The 15,898-nt window shown below is 39.7% G+C and overlaps 1 protein-coding gene across 4 annotated transcripts in view; it reads left to right on the top strand.

The window, feature by feature from the left end:
• The window catches only part of LOC102232153 (potassium voltage-gated channel subfamily C member 1-like), a 77,833-nt gene that overhangs the window by 45,236 nt on the left and 16,699 nt on the right, over positions 1 to 15,898 (top strand). The window lies entirely within an intron of this gene.

Raw genomic sequence — 15,898 nt, 5'->3', positions numbered from 1 at the left:
AGAAAATTGCAGATTTTAAAGAAAAAAACCCCATAAACCTAACAACTGGTTGTTGCATGAAGCATTAGCAGTAGCAGTCATTCGCTGCGTTTTCATTACAAATGTTCGCAAAAGTTTTGTCCACTAATGTAAAAATATATATATATATTTTGCAATTGCAGTGTTTCCATTAAATAACGTAATTAAAACAAGTTTGTTCACATGATAAGTCATAAAAACCCACCATGCCGTCCTCCTCCCACCACTTCCTGTCCTCTTCTTTGTTTTTGTCAGTAGTAACATCCTGTTTTTGATCATGTGACTCATGTGATGAGAAAAAAAGCATTTTTCTCATCACACGAGTTTTGATACAGCCGAAAAACTACCACATTTTACCACATTTCCATTAAGTGAATTATTTTTTTGTAGTTTAAATTTGCACAATTGTACGGTGAATGTAAACGCAGCTGGTGGGAAATACATCAGGCTGTATTAATACTCTTGGACATGGACAGGCAGGCCAACCTATTTTCTGATTACTTTACACTCAGACTGTTTGTAAAATTTTGAATTTTCATCCCCGGATGGTTGATCTGATGCTCATTTGGTATAAAAATACCAAAAATACAAACAAAAACAAGATGGAAAATATTTCAGATGAACCACTCAAACCAGCAAAAATGAAAACCAGTAATGAGAAGGATAAACCAAACAGAAACTTTATTACTACAGCAGCATCATGCAAATATACAAGTAAACTGGTACAACGGTACAAAATAGTAACCTGTTCTATCTGAAATTTATCAATTAAGCTTTATTTATGTAACTTTTTTGGTACGTAAAAAGTACTTTTCATGAGACGCCTTTTATCCCAACACACATGCACTAAAATGGGTGTGTGTCATAACTACAGAGGCCCCTAGGGGACATGGAGGGTTTCTTTTCTTTTGCGTTCTCATAATAATGTACTGATCAGTTCATGCAGCATAATTTAATACTGAAAGTCTTACTGTACTTCCTGCTACAACATGAGGTTTTTCCATGTACGTTAATACCTCGTTTGTGAGATATCTGAAGTTTTATATCTTTTTCTTTAGGATTGAAATGCACCATAAACCTACATGTATATGCAAAATGCAAAAGTAAAACAGGTCAAACATGGGATTTCCATCCCTTTAAGATATAAACAGAAACTTTCAGTAAGAAAGAAAAAATGCATCCAAACTATTTCTGAATTATTATCACAGCGTAATAAAATCATCAGACGGTTTTGATTGTGTTGGTCTGAATGGTTAATAAAGGGCCGTTTTCATGCAGCTCCATCTCAACCTTACACAGACAGACATAAACATGCAGTGAATAAATTGATTTTCAACCAGAGTTTTTCACCAGAGTAAGAATATATAAGCATGTTTTCACCGAGGCTCTTTAAATGTGTATATACTTGAAATTTGAAATTGACATTTGTGTCAAAATAGACCAGGGTGTATTTGTTTATTGCGAGGAAATGCAAAAGAAAAATTGTTCCCCATGTCCCCAGTGGGTCTCCGTAACAGACACACCTAATACATGAATAACTCTAATGTTGCACAAAAAGTTGTAAAATGAGTTTTTAGTTGCAGCTTGCACACTGTGCTCCAGCTGCTTCAGAGACTGCTGTCTGATGACGCAAGACTTTTGCACAGTAATGTACATGTTTAACATTTTGTTGGACTTTTTTTCCAGCTTAAAAACGTTGATTATTGTGCTGTGAGCCAGTTTTCCAAGGCTTAAGGTTCCTGGGGTCAGTGGAGTCGTCTATGTCGAGGGAGAGCATCTCTGGAAACATGGCACGCTGTAAGAGAGCAACGCTGCTGCATTTTTATCAGCGTCGTAAAACAGCAACAACAACACAAAAAAATGTGCGTTTATAAATCACCTGCAACACGGCAGAGATGTCTCCCAGAGCGTGTGATGGATCTGAAATACTACTCCCTAGACGGCGTGACTGTGCTTTCAGTGCCTGGTGCAGCGCAGACCTTTATGGAAATTAAAAAAAGGCATCCATGCTGCACTCGGCAACTGAAACACTTACTGACCAGACAGACAAAAACGCAATGACAGGTTTGACTAACAAGTGGCTTCATGCTGTCTAAGGTAAGCAAGCATTTCAACTGTCCGAGCTTTTAGAGGACGCTAACAATGCTGCCATTGTAAATGGTTCTTCTGTGCAAACTGCAATTTAAGTGACACAAAAATCCCCCTTTAAAGCAAATCAGGAGCGCATTGAGGAAAATAATTACTGGACTCATTAGGACGCCACTTCAAGGCAACCTAAAGACAAACTGCACACTTTAATTTGTACCCTTAGACTGGGGATCTATAATGGTCCTTGTTCCTTAAACTGCTGAAACTTCTTGTGCACTAAGAGAGGAGACGGCACTTAGTGCTTTACAGTTAAAATCAAACTGATTTGATCCGATTCTTGCTTACCTCCAAACCTGGGTGAACCTTTTGCAGCTCGTTGTGTACAACCACAAATGTGTTTTATTTTGTTTTCCTCTGATAAACCAACACAACACAGTTGATAAATGTACAGAGGAAGGAACCCGAACTGTAAAATCTAATTTCACAGCTGGACACGTTTCTGTCACTTCTTCTCAATCTCAGTCAGAACGTCTGGACATGAACGTCCGAGTTTTTCCTCTGATTCTCAATTGGATCCTTATCCTGAACTTTGACTAGACCATTCCAGCACATAAATACTTAATAGTAAGGTGCTACCATGATTTACTTTTCCGGTTTATTGTATCTTTTCATTTTATGTTTTACTGACATGACGCTGTTGTAAACATGAAAGAATGTTCATGAATGTTTATGCCTGTTGTTATGAAGGGACATTTGGTAAATAATGACAGTTTTAATGAAAGGTTGCCACTTTTAAAGGACTCTTAATGCAAGTTTTAATTTTAATTAAAAATGTATTTTTTTGCAGAATAATTTACACATTTAATTGACTTTTAGTGCAGCTTTTAAATCAACTTTGCATTAAAAGGGTCACTATTTACCGAATAATGCAAAGTCGATGCTGTTAATGCAACTTTTAGTGTAAATTTGAATGAGAAGAGCCATTATTTACCAAACGACACTTCATGAAAACAGTCAAACATTCATGAAGGCTCCTTCATGCTTACGACAGTCAGTCTTATTCACACCCCTTTAAATAACGTGTTACCTTCTTTCTGCATATCGACTAATTAATTAACCTGTGAAAGTGATTAGTTGCCATGGATTTTATTGAAGCAATGATGACTGAATACTTTTGCACACCAGACTTTCACACTTTTCAGCTTTTTATTTCTAAAAGTAAAACAAAAATGTTTGTTTTCGCTCCTAGACTACAGCACTGCTTTGTGTTGACCGATCAGAGGATTTCTGTTGCTACTTCAAAGTTTGTGGTTGTAACATAACAAGATGAAAATACAAAAAGGAGTATGAATGCTTTTTTAAAAAAGGAACTGTATTTTGATAAGATTCCCGTTTCTAGAAAATCGAATTTATGAAAATGCAAAGTGAAAATATTTGCGTTGAGTTTGAAGCCTGTTGTTTTTAAAGAGGGATTGTTCTGCTCCTCCTTCCTGTCTGCATCGTTTGTGTTTTATTTGATCTTCTTGAGCGTAAGACGTCTTCCTTTCTCGCCTTCTGTGTGTTTTCTTTTCTAACTGTCGGCCATGTGGACCTCCTGACCTCATAGTGCTGAATGCATGGCTCACAAAGGGCAACAGCCTCTCAGTCCTGTTGGTTTCAACTCTTTAGTTTCTCTTCTTCTTCCCTCACTTTACAAATATACAAGTTTTATTTCATTTATTGTTTTGTGTCTATTTATCACTTTTGTTACTAACTTGGTGTGTACAGTACGGTTTTCATAAAATATGTTTTGGTGATCCGGTTTCTAACGTGAATGCTTGTTTTTATTGCGTGATGACATTCGGTTCATATTTTGCTGTTTTCTGTGATTGTGATTTATTTTTTTGGATATATTTCAGTTTTGTGCAGCAGTGTCTTATTGTTGAGCTTTTACTTCCCTTGTGTTCTTCCTGGAAGCCGGAAGGAAAATGTTTCCAACACGACGGTGAAATTAGAGACTGGAAAACAAATAATCTACACTAAACACAATTTTAGGAGCTTTTACTCTCATAAAGGTGATGCTTGTTCAAAAACAAACTGCAAAAAGTTAGATCTTTTTACCATTTTTCTTTAAGTTAAATAGAATCTCACACTTATTCAAAGGATTTCATTACAGATCATTTTAGTTAAAAAACGAAGTTGCAGTAAAAAGTGGATCTAAATGATCTGTATTTGGTAGCATGTCAGGCTCAGGGAGCCTCTGTGTGTTTAGAAGCGTCACATTGTCATGCAGGTTCTGTTCTCTTACTGTGTCTCCTGATCTGTCTCTTCACACAACACTTGGCAAATATTTTGTCTGAGCCGCATTTAAGAAGCAACGTGTCACAATCCATCAACATAGGATTAATATTCATACGATTAAAGCTGAAATGAGACAATGTGGAGTAACTGAGCAGTCAGTATCTTACCTACAGTAACACTAACAGATAGTTTGCTAAACGAGTATCTTTTCTTGTGTTTGTACCTCTTGCTCAGGTAATTATTATTTAATTTAAGATGTATCTCAGTAAACCTGCAGCTACCAACTTCTGGCTCTCAGAATATTTCCTAGATATTCTCATGTTTACTCTAATTTCCAGGAGGCTGACAGCTTAAATAATAAAACAGAGCAGCTTTCCTGTTTTCTGCTGAGAGTCTCACTCTCTCAACAAACTTCAGACATTTTTCACACTGTGGAACAAATAGTTTAATCTTAAATGGTTACTCTAAAATTTAAAAACACTACATTGATGTTGAAAATAGCTGACTTTGAGTCTTCTTCGCTCAGTGACAGGGTCCACACTGAAGAGTGTTGATTAAAGCTCAGTGCATTCAGAAAAAGATGGGAGTTTTGAGTTTTCCTCAGCTGAAAATGATTTGATTCCAGTCAGCAGCCAATTTTTCTGTGTATTTTTAGTTTTTTCTTCCTTTGACCATCATATATAACTGACTGACAGATTTTATTTCAAAAAGGTGAAGGTGAGTGTTACAGGGCATTTATATGCAGCTCTGGAAAAATTAAGATGCCACGTAAAATGATCAGTTTCTCTGGTTTTATTTCTTTATAGATATAAGTTTTAGTAAAATGAACATTGTTCTTTTATTCTATGAACCAAACATTTTGTATTTATTTACAGAAAATGAGAAAGGGTCAAACTAATGAAAACGACGCAGAGCTTTCAGACCTCAAATAATGCAAAGAAAACAAGTTCACAGTCATTTAGAAACAACGATGCTAATGTTTTAACTCAGGAAGAGTTCAGAAGCAATATTTGGTGGAAAAACCAGGAGGTTTTCAGTGCAGTTTGCTCTTCATTTTTCCAGAGCTGTAAATGACATGAATACAATCAAAGATTAAAGAATTAGCCAAAGTAGCATCATTTTTGGGTAATTTTTGCACCTTAAACACCAGGAAACCTGTAACGTTGATTAAAACATTAAACAATTGTATCACACCAAAAGTAGCAAAGTAAAAAATATTTTTGTGAACTGTATTTCTTAAATTTGAGGTATTTTGAAAGTAATTTGCCTTTAAATGGACCAGTTTTTCATGCCGTACTTCGCTTGGATTTCTTTTACTTCTGTCTACTCCAGGTAAAATCCTGATTGATCAGAAATACTCCACACCCAAATAAAAAAAAAAAGCTGAACTATCCCTTTAAGTTGACTTTAGCTTTATTTATATCTCTACAAGCTGCTGTGACCCAGATACTCCTGACAGGAGGTGGAGGGACACGGTTGCATGTCGTCTCGTTTCTCCAGCAGGCTGTACTGTATGCGCCACTTTGGTAATCATTAGGAGAAAACTCAATACATCTAGTTATGGGTAACAGGAGATAATGCCACCTTTAACAGCCAACTGACCGCATGTAGGAATGATACTGTAGATGGGCAACCCAGGAATAGAAACTGAGCAGTCAGCAAATCCTGTGGATTCCTGGCAAGCATCCTTCAGGAAATTATAGAGCATGTCTGAAGAAAGTCCGGCCTGTCATGGCATCACATTCTGCTGGAGGATAAATTGTTACAGAAATTATTGCGATAAACGATAATATTGTTGTTTTGAGACCATAATGCAAGAACACATTCTAAAAGATCAGTAAACTTTAGCCCTTCATGTATGAGTTATATTCCTTTACGTCAGGATTTTTTTCCAAAGAGTTTTTGATTTTTTTTAAGGCATAAAAAAGGTGGGGAAACATTTTATTTTTGCAATTTTCTCCAAATACAAAGATGTTATCTGGAAAATACACCAGTAGTATTGGTCTTAGTTTATGTCCCAATGTTCTGTTTACCTGCCAGAGTCCTTCACAGCAGAAGGAGGGACTGGAGTTGCTTTTTCATCTGTTGGCCATTTTGGATTTAACAAAAGTTTTCTTGCACTTGCAGTGGATGGCCAGTAGTTGGCGGTGTATCGTATGAGGCACCAGTGTCCACTTCAGTGATCTGTGTGCATTTATAACATAAAATCCACAAGAAACAGAAGAAAAAGGCTTTTAGATGTCTGTCCACTGCAGTGGACAGTGGATTTATTATTTGACATGATTACTGTGACAGGTCTACACTTACATGTACTTTACCTAGGCTACAATAATCAATGAGTCTATTAATCACACAATGAATTAAAACAAACTATTATTTTTTCTCTCTTTCTACCGAAAACTGGATGATAAAAGTTTTCAGTTTGGTGTTTTGGTCTCAACTAGACCCTTATTTTGAAGGACAATTTTGTTTACAAAGACTTAAAAATTCATTTTATTTGTTGTTTTGTTCATTTATTTTGAATATCTAAAATGTCTTCCAGTTCCAGTGTAAAATGTTCATTAAAATTGAAAGTTTACTGATCTTGTAGAATGTGCTCTACCATTATACTCCTTAAAAACAGACTCAAAACAATAAGATTATTGTTCATCGAATTTCGTCCAGTGAAATTTGTTATTAGGTATTTTGAAGTCACGTTGGTAAACAGGCTGGCCACGATATTTGCTCCTCCTCCTCCTCTGAGTCTTCCTCGACATTCCCTGCTCCTCCTGTGATTAACACTCATTCTTCATCCCATCCCCAGGCCGCCACTGCAGTGCAAGTGTAACTAAAGTCTGACTCTAGGTAGGTACCTGCTCCCTCCTTAGTGTAAATGAAGTGTGACGTTGGGCAGGAATAATGTCTCTGCTGAACGCGCTGACAGCCAGGCTCAACGTTTCCCCTGACAGCCTGCAGTGGCTCACACACTTTCAACCTCATTTCATTCTCACACTGCAAAAACACAAAATATTACCAAGTTATTTCTGTCTAGTTCCTAGTACACTTGAAATAAGATGAAGTAACTTAAAAGTTTGTTGTTTTTTTTCCAGAAAATAGGGGCTTAAGTAAATAATTCTTTATTATGGATGAAAACGTTTTTGTTCCATTGGCAGATAGATTAACTTATAACATGAGAAAAACATTTTGTTATAAGTGAAATAATCTGCCAGTGGAACTAGAACTGGGTTGCTAGGTAACGGCTGAGCTTGGCTGGGGTTGCTAGGTAACGGCGCCAGTGGAACTAGAACTTTTGCACCAATATTAAGGAATTATTGAATTAAAACAAGCCTCTATATCGAGCTACAAAACTACATTTTTTTTTTTTTTGTACCCCTCCAGGGGGTCTTTTGTGGGCTCTAGTGTCCCTTATATGACAGCAGGCTGACAGGAAACGGGGAAGGAAGACATGCGGCAAATGTCGTCGGGTCCGGGAGTCGAACCCGCGACGGCCGCGCCGAGGACTCAAGGCCTCCAAATACGGGTTGCGCTAACCGCTACGCCACCACGGCACGCCCACAAAACTACTTTTAAGTTTGTTTGTCTTATTTCAGATGTACTCAGATATTTGCTCTATAAATTAGACCAAAAATACTTGGTAAGATCTTGTATTTTTGCAGTGCATGGATTAAAAAAATTAAAGATAAATAAAAATCATGCAGAATTCAAATCATAGATTCCTGAATGATCACCGTTTCTCTTCTTTCTCGATTCATATTTTTTAAGCGAAGCCTGAAGGCTGCCAGTCTCCACCCGTCTGTTTTTCTTCTGTTTGGGTCGAAATGTTCACAAAGCTCAGTCGTGTTTGGAATCGATCCAGTACTGAGTGACAACACAAACGTCAAACTAAGCACCGAAATCCAAGACGCCTCAGATTATTAGATTTATGGGACGAAATCTTACAGGTGCATCTCAGTAAATTAAAATCGAATTCAAAATTTAGAATCCTTCTAATTTTAATGTTTCTTTTCTGCTGATATTTTGTATAAATTTGCTGCTCAATACTTTATGCTGCCCATCCAGGTTTTTCTCAGTGGGAATGGGATCTTCCTAGTTGAATAATAAAAGAAATATTACAGAGTGACATATTGCAAGCATGTATTCATGTGCATTAAAGAAAAAACAGTTTACAGCTCATGAAAACCTAAAGTTCTACTTCTTAGACTTCTTCCAGCAATAGAATTATGATTTTTGTCAGCAATCATGGAAAACTGCTGACTTGATAAGGAGGAAAAGCCAGAAATATTATAGAATCTAAATATTTTTTTCTGTTCACATAGTGCTATATTCAAGCACATTGATTAAAAAAAAAGTCAAGTGGAAGGAAGAAATGTGTATAAGAAACAACTTGTTTTCAGAAGAAATTTCTGCATTTTATTTGATAAATCAAAGTCCCAGCGCACAAAGAGAAGCTAAAGTATCTAATGAAGCCAGACTCTGAGGATCTCCTCCATGTCATGCTGCACTGATGCAGTAATTTGTACACAAGGAGCTCAGACTGAGATCAATTCATCTGGTTAAACTGGTCTTTTGGATTTTCATTGGCTCTGAGCTGCAATCACTCAAACAAACAGAAATCCCAACCTGTGTGCACTGGATTCATATAATGACTCTATTGAAGGAAATCAACATTTCAGGGATATTGTAATTTATTGAGATAAACCTACAGAGACCTAGAGAGATGGGTGAGAGACATAAAGCTCTAAAATCTGATAGAAGTTGAGTTAACTTCAGTTTTGACTTCTTAAAAAAGCCTCACTAACCTGCACTGGATCGAATAAAGACCAGAAGCAGGAGAACCCAAACATGGGACGGTTTGCTCAGTGGGCGTTTTGGCGGCGAAGTGACAGTGTTCACTCTGTGCAGCTTTCACCGCCGCCTGCCTTCCGGGGCTCAGTGATGCTCAGATTGCAGCTGCTGTGGTTCTGCTACAAATGGATGAAAACACTCCTGTCCATTTGCTGAGCTTTGCACTTCTGAACATTTTGACCTAGATGACTGCTTCCAGTGAAACAGGAGAAGAAGTGTTGCACAAACAGCCGCTTTCTTCTTAGGTAAAATATTTAGCCTCACAGGTTAGCATTACACTGCTAGCTTGGTGTGAGGGAGGAACTGACGGCTGCAGATTGGACTTCAGCCAGATTCCTGCTGCCACTAAAGGCGACGATCCTTTAGTCTTCAATATAAGGACAAAAAAAATCACCGGCCGCTTTATTAGGTACACCTCGCTAGTACCGGGTTGGCTCCCCTTTTGCTTTCAGAACTGCTTTAATTATTCATGGCAGAGACTCAGCAAGGCACTGGAAACATTCAGTACCAAAGAGTCTGGTCCATATTAACATGATAGCATCACGCAGTTGCTGCACATGTGTTAGATGCACATCCATGATGTGAATCTCCTGTTCCACCGCATCGCAAAGATTCTCTATTGGATTGAGATCAGGGGCCTCATGCATGAAAGACTGCGCAGTTTTCACACTAAAACCTGACGTACGGAAAAATTTAGAAAAGTACGGTGCGCAAAAAAATTCGGATGCATAAAGCCGTGCGCACGCACGTGACTGCAAACCTTCACTTTATAGATCCCAATTTGCGGGAAATAGAGCATCTGCTGGTCCGCCCTGTCGCCTCCATAAATACATCTGTAAATTAGTATAAATACCCGGAAGTCTGCCATGACGCGAAGCAGTAACCATGGCAACGTCCTTGTTTGTAGCAGCATAAATATTTATAATAATAATAATTCTATATTTCATTTAAAAGGTGCTTTCAGGACACATAATGTCAGCTCACACAAATAAAAATACATTTTAAAGAGAGAAATCAAAATAAAAAATAATAAAGAGTCCGTTTGAACGGCAGCGCGGATTTAAAGAGACAGCGAGTCAGAAAGTGAGGAATGTGGACGTTTATTCTAAATAGTAGAATCATGTGCATGAGTTGTACATTTACAGAATAGAGATGCTTTATGTCCATAAGGCGCATTCACAAAGCGGGCGGTTCCACTGAAGGATGACTGCAGCTGGACCGGTACCGGTACCGCACGGCTCCTTTGCTCACAGCTCCAGGATGACATTGATGCCATTGGAGTTCAGTGAACTCATTGTTCAAGAAACCAGTCAGAGATGATTGGTGCTTTATGACATGGCGTGTTTTTCTGCTGGAAGTAGCCATCAGAAGACACAGCAGCAAAACTCAGGTAGGCTGTGGCGTTGACACAATGCTCAGTTGGTACCAATGGGCCCAAAGCCTGCCAGAAAAATATCCCCCCACCACTGCCTGAACCGTTGACACAAGGCAGGATGGATCCATGCTTTCATGTTGTTGACGCCAAATTATGACCCATCATCCGAATGTCGCAGCAGAAATCGAGACTCATCAGACCAGGCAACGTTTTTCCAATTTTCTGTTGTCCATTTTGGTGAGCCTGTGTGAGTTGTAGCCTCAGTTTCCTGTTCTTAGCTGACAGGAGCAGCACCCGGTGTGGTCGTCTGCTGCTGTAGCCCCTCAAGGCTCAACATGTTGTGCGTTCAGAGATGCTCTTCTGCAGACCTTGGATTGTAACTAGTGACTGTTGCAGTTCTATCAGCTCCAACCAGTCTGGCCAATTTCCTCTGTTCTCTGCATTTGCGCCTACAGATCTGTTGCTCACTGGATATTTTCTCTTTTTTGGCTCATTCTCTGTAAACCCTAGAGATGGTTGTGCGTGAAAATCCCAGTAGATCAGCAGTTTCTAAAATACTCAGACCAGCCCGTCTGGCACCAACCATTCTGATGCTCAGTTTGAAGTGCAGCAGATCGTCTCGGCCATGTCTACCTGCCTAAAGGCATTGAGTTGCTGCCTTGTGATTGGCTGATTCCACATACATGTTAATCAGCTGTTGGACAGGTGTACCTAATAAAGTGGCCAGTGTGTTTGCATATGGGTTTTAGCAGTTTTTCATATTGTAAGTGTTTTTCCTCCTGTCCTTTCCCCTCCTCATTCTACTCAGCATGTTGCATGCTGGCTGTTGAACCACCAGGAACATTGTTGTTGCGCAACACCCCCCCCCTCCTTTCTGTCTCTACTCTCTCACTCTCGTACTTCCTCTTCTGAGAGGGGAGATGTGCTACCAGCTCTCCATCTAACGGGTTAATTGAGTTTCCTAAATCTGCCGGGATTTACCCTGTCCAGAACTGAAGTAAACTCTGTTTAAGCTGGTTTCGAGAAACGATTCACCTGATTTTTAACGGCCTACATCCAGGTGTCTCACCCTTCTTCCCTCTGTGAATTAGCCAGACTGAGCAGCCTACAGCCAACTAGTTTCACAGAGCACACCTGTTAACGGTCGCTCGTTCTCTTATTTTACAACTTGCATTTGTTATTGAACCAGGTAGGTTTTAGTGACTCGGGCGAGTCCCAAGGATGACGTTTTAAATTTGGGCTACCAGCAACTTAAAAACATTTTAAACTTTTTCCTCTCCAGAATCAAACATCACAGCTATTTTACAACCATCAAAGAACTTTAAGGTGACTCATTAACTGAATGTCCACAACATCTTTTAGATTTTCTTTATGCTAAATATTTTATTAGTAAGGCATTTTTGCAAGGGTCAGTACAGCTTAATTCAGTAGCAGAAATAATCAAATAAGTAAAATCAGTCATCTAGTCTATCTTTCCCTACTGCTGACACTGAGAACTAAAAAAGGAAACCTTTGAGAGAGACGGACGGAGCCTGGCGCCTCGAACCCCAGACCTGGCACGACGACGAAGAAGGTGCTGCAGCAGGAGGAAGACGCCGATCGATGAAGGCCAGGATCTCCGCAGGTCTGATGATGAAGAAGGTGTTGCAGCAGGAGGAAGACGCCGATCGATGAAGGCCAGGATCTCCGCAGGTCTGATGATGAAGAAGGTGTTGCAGCAGGAGGAAGATGTTGATCAGCGAAGGCAGGAATCTCTGTAGGTCTGATGAGCCTCCTCTCCGCATGGATGGTGAGGTCACACAGGACTTGGTGCTGGCAGGAAGGAAGGCACCAGTTCTTCTTCTTTGTCTTTGCCTTTGTCTTCATCTTTGTCTTTGGGGTCTGAACCCAGCCGATGAGAGAAGTGCGATTCGAAGCCACAGGTTGTGGGCCAGACGGGTTGGTCCCCATGCATGAGCAGGACAGTCTTCGGCTCCGTGGCCCCGGCTCTTCTTCAGCTGCAGAGTTCTTTGTCCATCTCGATCTTGGCTCGAAGCTGCCCGGAGGATCCAACGAACGGTTCCTCTTTTGCACTCACCTTTTATAGGGTTTCTGACTGCTTAGACAGATGATCTCATATCCATCACTGTCTTACAGACATTTCCTGATGTCTGTGCTAATGTCTCAGGGTTGCTCAACCTCCTATGTCCATTGCCTGCACAACCTTTCACCTACTCTCTAAATAAGGCGTTGATCATCTCTGCTCTCCTGTTAGTTCCTTGCCTTTCACCTTTCACCTACTCTCTACCTCCAACATATCAGTGATGTTTAATTGCAGTTACACCTTTTACACCATTTCAAGTTCAATGTCAAAATCACATTTATATCACATTTATTTTCTTTAGCTTCTTTGATTTAGCATTCATTTATAATTTTATAACCATAACTTATATCACATTTATTTTCTTCAGCTTCTCTGATTTATCATTCATTTATGATTTTATAACCATAACTTATTAATTATACTTATTATAATCTTAATGTGAGTTATTACAGATGTTTTTCTGAAAAGAAACCAAGAATAATACATGATTCTAATTATTTGATGCCAAAGTTACAGTTACTTGTTTTTCTTGTAACTGTTCCCACAAATGTTCGTGTAAATATTATTACAAGTAAACCAATATTAATATAAGTATTTTACTTTGAATCTTATCAAATTACCAAAATGTTTAGATTTCATTCTTTAAACTTTCATGATTTAAAATAAGGAATAGTCTCAGCTATTTTTTATAAATCTGCAGGCTGGAACTTACTTCCTCTTTTTCCAGGAAACCTGCTTTTCCTCTTTAATGACTCTTTCTGACTGACTATGATTTCTTATGATTAGATAGAAAAAAGTAGAATTAAAGCAAAGTTTGCATGAGACAAAAACAACACACACAACTAGATTTATTTTATTGACACTTAAGTCTACTGTTGGGCCTAGATGTCACTTGAGTGATTCATTTTAAAGATAACTTTATTTATTATTACTGTTAAACTAACTTTATTGACACTTAAGTCTACTGCTGGGCCCTGATGTCACTTGAGTGATTCATTTTAAAGATAACTTTATTTATTATTACTGTTAAACTAAAATCTCCAGCATGGGGAAGTGGGATGAGCTCGGATTTTCTTGACACCCCCTCCACGAGGTCAGACCTTTCACATGCTGGGAGTCCATCACCCTCCTGCAGTTCGCCGTCCTCATCCCCTGGAAAGAGAAGAGGTTCGTCTGGGATGTGAAGATGCAGATTCTTCATCCTCAGTTGTCACAGAGGGCTCAGTGTAGTCATCAAAACTCCACTTCTCTTGACACCCCCTCCTTGGAGTTTTGATTTCCCCCATGAGGTGATGAATGTCGAAGAAAACTTGGATCGTTCTGATTCTTCTACAGGAACTTTCGCTGGATGAACTGTCGGTTCTTCAGGATGTGGGATGATTCTTTAGGGAAGGGAAGATGGGCTGAGACAGAAGGCCTCAAAAAAAAAAAAAAATTCTGACTGTTCAGCAGAGCAAAGCAAAAAGCATAAGCATCATGACGCTTTATCCGTAATCATGATCCTTTTCCATTTTAATCCATCAGGTTGCGACAGGAGTTCTTCTTTAGCATAGTCCAATTTCTTCACGGCCCTCCCAGTCCAAAGCCTTGAAGTTGTTCTTTGAACGGCAACCTTCCTGTAATAGTGGCCAGTCTACTGTAGGATGGCATGGTGCTTGATTCTCTGGCCATCTTCTCGTAATGTTCTGGTTCGCTGTAGCTAAGAACTGGCTTGAGCACTGCTTCCTCATGGACCCCTTTCTTCATCAGTAGTACTGTTGAAGTTCAGTACTTGCTTTACAAAAACTCGGGCGTTGAATCTCAGCTTGATCACCGTAGTTGCAGGCCGATCTTGAGCTTTAATCCAAACTCTCTGCCCTGTTTTCAGTGACACTTTGAGCTGCAACTTCCCTTTTTCTTCTCTGAGCAAAAAGGAGAAGTGTCTTCGCCTCCCTGCTTTCTGTGACGTGAACGGAGTTCCTCTGCAGGGGAAGACCTGCTCTTCTAGCAGTTGTCACTGTGTTCATCAGCACCAAGAGGTACTTCTCACCTCTCTTTCCTGTTGTCCCCATTGGTTCTGCTACATCCATGCAGACTGAACCCCATGGGACTGTGCTCTTGATGAACAAACCTTCCATCCGCTGTCCTGGGTGCCCTGGGTAGCTGTGCAGAAAGTTGATGCAGTTCTGTTGAGGTCTCCTCCTTTTCCAAACGATCTGGACGGCCGGCTTCCTCCGGTTTCTTCCCCAGATTTTCCTCCTCGAAGTGATCATCCATCACTCCGTCTCTCCGTCGGTTCGAGTTGTCTATCCCCCAAAGCCTCTCTTTGCGCTCTTGAGCAGGGATGGGTCTAGACTATGTTGGCTACTAGCTTCACTGTCTGGATCCGGTCATTCTATCCTCAGTAGAAGCTTTCCCTCACCTGTACGCTATACAGTTACTGCGAGGGTTGTGACTGATGGCCTTATCAGTCACCACTAACTCTTTTCCCTAAGAGTTAGTAACCCAAGTGAGCTATTCAGAGTCTCACATCTGTTTTCACTGACTTGGCATAGGGCCCTCCTACTTCGTTAGTCGTGCCCCACGTTGGGCGCCACTTGTTGTTGCGCAACACCCCCCCCCTCCTTTCTGTCTCTACTCTCTCACTCTCGTACTTCCTCTTCTGAGAGGGGAGATGTGCTACCAGCTCTCCATCTAACGGGTTAATTGAGTTTCCTAAATCTGCCGGGATTTACCCTGTCCAGAACTGAAGTAAACTCTGTTTAAGCTGGTTTCGAGAAACGATTCACCTGATTTTTAACGGCCTACATCCAGGTGTCTCACCCTTCTTCCCTCTGTGAATTAGCCAGACTGAGCAGCCTACAGCCAACTAGTTTCACAGAGCACACCTGTTAACGGTCGCTCGTTCTCTTATTTTACAACTTGCATTTGTTATTGAACCAGGTAGGTTTTAGTGACTCGGGCGAGTCCCAAGGATGACGTTTTAAATTTGGGCTACCAGCAACTTAAAAACATTTTAAACTTTTTCCTCTCCAGAATCAAACATCACAGCTATTTTACAACCATCAAAGAACTTTAAGGTGACTCATTAACTGAATGTCCACAACATCTTTTAGATTTTCTTTATGCTAAATATTTTATTAGTAAGGCATTTTTGCAAGGGTCAGTACAGCTTAATTCAGTAGCAGAAATAATCAAATAAGTAAAATCAGTCATCTAGTCTATCTTTC

Source organism: Xiphophorus maculatus, chromosome 10 (genome assembly GCF_002775205.1).
Source record: "Xiphophorus maculatus strain JP 163 A chromosome 10, X_maculatus-5.0-male, whole genome shotgun sequence".
NCBI lineage: Eukaryota > Metazoa > Chordata > Actinopteri > Cyprinodontiformes > Poeciliidae > Xiphophorus > Xiphophorus maculatus.
This window is presented reverse-complemented; position numbering and strand designations above follow the sequence as displayed.